This window comes from Camellia sinensis, chromosome 1 (assembly GCF_055761805.1).
Source record: "Camellia sinensis isolate YWXY chromosome 1, ASM5576180v1, whole genome shotgun sequence".
NCBI lineage: Eukaryota > Viridiplantae > Streptophyta > Magnoliopsida > Ericales > Theaceae > Camellia > Camellia sinensis.
The window spans coordinates 31,269,625-31,275,823 of record NC_138961.1 but is presented as its reverse complement, the minus strand read 5'-3'; the positions used below and the strand labels follow the sequence as shown (position 1 = coordinate 31,275,823).

Below are 6,199 nucleotides of genomic sequence, written 5' to 3'. Positions count from 1 at the left end.
AAATAGTACCTCAAAAAAAACTTTACCAAGAATTACTCACTGTCTAGTTGTCAAAAATTGGTTTGGGCCAAAATGAGAAATAAGGAACGACTTTAAAAAACTTTCCACTCGTTTTGTGTACGATAAAAATAAATAAAAATAAAATGAGACCACAATGACAGAATTATATGTAAGAGTTGAAAAAATTTGAGATGAACTTTTCATTGATGAGAAATAATTTCAAAATTAGTATTTTTAAAATTTGAACCCACTTTTAAAAAGTTGAAATAATTTTTTTTTTAAATACTGAACTGAAAATTCTATGTATTTAATTATATTATAATTTTGGTGGGTGCTTGAGTCTAACACCTTTTGTTTATTTTTCCTCTTTTGTCATAACAAATATAAATTATATCTAATATCCATCACAAATTATACAAAAAAAAAAAATTTAATATATATATAATTATATAAAATTATAATATAATTAAATCGACTAACAAAATATAATATTTAGGTACTAATTACCCGCTATCTTACTTCTTAAATATGCGTGTGTCCTATGCTCCAATGATATTTTTTTTAAAAAAAAAAAAAAATCATTGCTCTGATACCATTTGTCACGACCCGCTCCCCGTACCCAATGGTTAAGTATCGTGATAGCCAGTAACTAAGGCTATCTCCGACCAAATCTTTAACAAATAAATAAACGCGAGCGGAAAAATATTTAAATAAGGGTACTAAAATAATCATTGGACCTTCTATTTTTATTACAAAATTATATTGACCAAAAGGCCGATATTTACATATAAAAAATATCATAAAAGTTCTATGTGTGTCTATTCTGCAGCCCCGCGTCTAAGACTTTCCAAAAGCTATTTCTGAATTGCATATTTCCTGAAAATTAGTAAACAGCTATAAGCACATGGCAAAATGAGAAATATTATACTACGAGTATAAGGGCATAAAATTTACCTTGGATAATTATTGGCTAAAAAGAGTTTGATATTAAAATGCATCATATATAATACGGTGATCATTTAACATATAATACGAAAATCATTTGACATATACTACATAAATTACGTAAACAACTATAACTACGATACATAATGGAACAGAACAGGGGTCACAAAGTGACAATCACTACAGGGGTCAATGGATCCATAACAAACACGGGACCACAAAGTAGTCAAACAGGGGCCTATGGTTATTTAAGTCCCCCAAGGCGTGGGACTCCCGTGGTGGTACTTACAAAACACAATTGTATATAAGGTCATAGCCAAATATTCTTTAAAATATAAACAAACATATCCATAGGTTTCCTTTTAAACAAATAGGGTTCAGAAATAAAACCACGTAACTGAAATCTTTATATAATTTATAATAATTTATAAAACATAACTTGTGTAAAATAGATTTTGGTAAATCAAAACATACGTAAAATATATTTTGATAACTCAAAGTATAATATGACTCATTTTAACTTTAATACCTCACTCTTTCTTTCCACCACCAAAGACCCTTTCAATTTCTATTATTTTTTTTCCTCTCTTTTCTCTACTTTCTCTTGCTTTTCCTTTCTTTCTTTCTCCCTCATGGAGTCAACTTCTCCCTATTTATACAAATTTAATTCGTGAGCCCCAAGCTAACTGCCACGTGTCACTTTCTTATTAATCTCCATTAATTCGAACTTATCTAAATTAATTGAAGCTTATCTAAACTTAATTATTTATTTATATTTTGACCCCTAAATTTTTAATAATTATATTATTTTACAAAATTACCCATAATAATATATAAAAAATGATATATTTTCCCTAACTGTGATTAAATAATATTAGTATAAATTCTACAGAATAATTAAAAATTTAAGTTGTTACAATTAGTCCCCTTTTATTTTTATCAATCAAATATGGGATATGTAGGGCTTACAGGATTGCTAGTTTAATCTCCCCACCTATGGAGTCAAACAAACATGACCTAAGGCTACATTTGTTTAGCGGATTAGGTTAGATGAAATTGTTAGTGAGAGGATGGTTAGTGAAGAGATTGTTAATGTGGAGATTGTTAGTGATGGAATTAAATAAAATTGTGTTTAATTCGATGATAGTATGAGAAATGGTTAGTGATGAGGTTGTTAAATTATTTTATATATAATAAATAAATAAATTTTTATATTTAAAAAATTAAACAAATATTAAACCAACAGATGCACTTGGTAAAAAAAAATTAAAATTATTTTTTTTATATATAAAATAGACTCAATCCCCTCACTATTTTCCTAATCCCACCCAAAACCCAGCCAAGCTAATCCCCCTACTGAAAGAGATTACTAAGCCCCTTTGACTATCAATTTGTCCTCCCATTTCACTACCAAACATACTGTAGGTGAGACCCACAACCATGGTAATCCAATTTGACCGCTCAAACCGAGAAACAAACATGGCCTAAGAGTTCATTTTGAAATTGATTATTTTAATTAAATATTTAATTTTTTATAAATAAAAAAAACATATAAAAAAATTAAAGAAAGTGATATAACAATTTATAAAAAAAAAAATTTGACATTTTGACTATTATAACCACTCCTCAAACAACCTTTGATAATATTTAAGTTAGAACATCACTTAAATTTGTTTTTCCCTAAGAATAATAAATTATAATTTCTTTTTTCTCTTGACCATTCAAAAACATAATATAATTATTGAATCTATTTAATTCAATTTTTTTTATAAATAATATATATTAAAATTTGATATTATTTTCTATTGTTCAAATAAGATAATTATATTATGATCGACTATCATTTTTTTTCCAGTGTAAATATGGGATGGCACTTCTATTCCACATGTCATATTCATCTTTATTTTTATTTTTTTTGGGGGGGGGGAGAGGGGGAGATATCGGGTATGTTTGGTTTGTGTTTGAGAGATGTGTTTTACAGATAAAAAGTATGAAAAGTTGTTTGGTTTGGATTTTTTCAAAAGATGTTTTGGAAAATTATTTTGAGAGAGAGAGTTTTGGAAAAAGTGATTGATTTGATGTGTGAGAGAGATAGATTTGTTTAGAAAACTTGTTTGGTTTACAAGTTTTGAGAAATTTTTTTAGAAAAATTTGTTTAGTTTGATTACTTTTAAAAACTTATTTGTAAAAAAAATTTCTCAAAAATTTTTCAAAAATACAAACCAAACGAACCCATCATCTTTATTATAGTTTCAACCAAAAAGTTGCTTTGTGGTTCATTTTTCAACCTTGTGAAAACATGCAAGGTATTAGTTGTTCGTGGAAGCGAAGTTGCATTCAATCACTAAACAATTGTCCTCTCAACTAGCTTGACATTGGGCTGGTTTGAAAGCCATAAAAGTAGTTCAAAAATATAAATAAAATAAAATAAGCCATAAAAGCATTCCCACTTTGTTTGTACTACCAAACAAAATGAGATGCAAATCATTGTGAAAAAAGCATATTCCCCCAACAACCAAACAACTTTACAATGTTGCCCTTCATCAACTTTACAAGTGATCCTTGTACAAGTGTCACGTGTTGATAAGCATCTAAATGTTAAACCAATCAAATTTTAAATTTAAGAATAGATGAAGTCAAAAATATTTATCTACTAGAAATAATTCATACCTGAAGGCACGATCATCAATTTTTTTTTTTGATAACACATCTGTTATGAAATTTAATTATAATAAATTAATTCAAAATGATAATATTATTTCAATTTAAAACTTCACAAATAAGAAGCGAAAATTGTTTCTACACATTGAATTGATAAAAATATTCATAAATCTCAAATAGCAAACATAAAAATTAAAGTTCAAATAATGAATTCTATATTTTAGTGTAGCATAAGTAAAAATCTAAAAAGATTTGCTAAAACTTAAATCCAAATAGCAAAATTTTTAATTTGATCCACGTTAAAATGACACATATATAATAAACCTTCAATAAAATAATATTACTGAATTAGTATCATAATTGGTAACGTTTCGCCTTCAATAAAATATTTCAATACCTTTTTTGAGTGGATGAATGAATATTTTGATACAAAATAGTAATCATCCTAGCTAGCCAAAAATAAAAAATTAATCATTCAATTTAGAATGAGAGCCAACCAACGACACACATAGAGTGTATTAACACCTCATATGCTCTTAAACTCATTGTCAAATTAAATCACATAATAAAATGATCTCTATTGAATCACAAAAAAATAGAGACCTCATGTCTCGAACAATTTGATTACATGTATCACACTTATTTTCTATATTTAAGCAAGCATTGCAAAAAATAAATGGGGGAGAAAAAAAAAAGGTGGCACAATAAAAGTTAAAAATTGAACTTGATGATAAAATAGTGAAGCATTAGATAATATTTAACCAACAATTTCTTTTTTTTTTAAATAAAATGTCAGATGAGTCAAACAAGTCTAACATGTCACCCAAATGTTTTACAAAATTGACTTAGCTTGAGAGATTGTAGGTTGCAACACTTGATCTCTAACAATTTGACAAATTCCTTTAGCCTTCTAACAACTTGAGAGATTGTAGGTTGCAACACTCAAAAAATTCCTTTAGCCTTCTAAGTATTTGACAAATTAAAATTACAAAATCAAAGTCTAAAAATCTAAAGTACCACACAACAATCAAAACAGAAAATTACTCATGCCTACGATACTCCTAAATTGAACATTGCTAGCAAAACTAACTAATAGTGCCTATTTAGTTAATAGCACAGCTAAATACACCATAAATAACTTCTTGTAATACATCCAAGCTCTCTAATAAAACTTTGTGAACAAAGTTGAGGACTGTCTGAAACTACCAAGTGAACCTTGAAGGATAAATAACTCAAGTACTAAAATAGTACATTATCTCATACTCTTAACACTTGTAACACATTCAAACTCACTATGTTAAAAGAAAGGGCACAAAGTAAAACAAAAAATAAACCCAACAAAAGCAACATAATAACCAAATTTTTTAGATTGATGTAATTGAGAGTTAATTAACATTGAAAAGAGACAACTAATTCAAAACCATCTTCTATGTGTGACCAACAAACATTTTAATTTAAGTGACATTGTCATATAAAGCTGCCTTGCTTTAAAACTATGTTCACGTTATAACGATCCCAGTTTTGACCCGACACCTGTGGTAGTTCGGAATCAGGTTTACGGTTTATGAATGTTGCTCATTGTCTTTTCCTCTTTATTCCTCCTTAAATTTGGTTATTTGGGCATTTTGAGTGTGTTTGGAACAGGTTGGTTGCTTGGTTTTCAAGCCTTATGCTGTCCAGAATTTTGGTCCTCCGCTCGAGCGGCCCTTTTTGCGCTCAAGCAGAATTTGCAAACTCTCAATACTTTGCATGTCTGCAAAAGTATTGGAGGGGTGTTTTCTACGCTCGAGCGGCGTTTCTAACGCTCGAGTGGGTGGACGCTGGAGCGTCCCTTCTTACGCTCGAGCGGTTTGTCTGTTGTCTGCAAAAGTGCTGGAGATGTGTATTCTGCACTTGAGCGGAACAATTTTTTGTGTTTGACGCTCGTGCGTCAACTCTTCCGCTTGAGCAGACTACGCGTATATCAGTTCGCAAAAATGACATTTTATATCACTTTTTCATTCTTCTCTCTTTCTAAAACTTTCCAAAAACTTAGATCTTGATTCTCTCTCTGTCTCTCTACATTTTGACCTAGATCCTTTGGGTTCTCTACCCTAGTGTCTATGAGAAAAAGTTAGAGCATTCCAAGAGCTTCATTTTAATCCGATTAGAACTTGGTTTCGGCGTTGTTGAGGGTTTCACTTTGCTTTGCTTGGTCTTCTCTTCTTAAGATAGAGATTTTCTACACTTTAATATGGTTTTTAACTTGGTTATGTGTTGTTGTGTAACAATGGTGAGATTTGGGAATAATGTGAACAAACCTAGGGTTTGGGTGTAAAATGGAAAAAAGGGTTTTTGGTGAATGAAGGGAAAATGATTGTGGATAATGATGTTGTATGGTGTCAAACTCGTTGATTTTGGTACATGGTTGATACTTGGGAAAAGAAGGAAGTTTGCCCTAAAATGGATATTATATTTACTTTGTATAAATAAATGAAAATGGTGTTTTAAATATGAAATTGGACAAGTATTGAAATACATGGTGAGATTGAGTAGATGATACGTCTCATCTTTGGAAAATTTTGAATAAATTATCTGTCTTGAGATTGAATAT

At 29.4% G+C, this 6,199-nt stretch overlaps 1 long non-coding RNA gene across 1 annotated transcript; it reads right to left on the bottom strand.

The window, feature by feature from the left end:
* Window positions 1-719: 719 nt before the first annotated feature.
* LOC145793100 (uncharacterized) lies at window positions 720-1,570 on the bottom strand. Its single transcript, XR_014333636.1, has 2 exons — window positions 1,475-1,570; window positions 720-876 (listed from the first exon to the last, which is right to left on the bottom strand). It is a non-coding gene; the product is annotated as an uncharacterized LOC145793100 (long non-coding RNA).
* Between the last annotated feature and the right edge of the window lie 4,629 nt (window positions 1,571-6,199).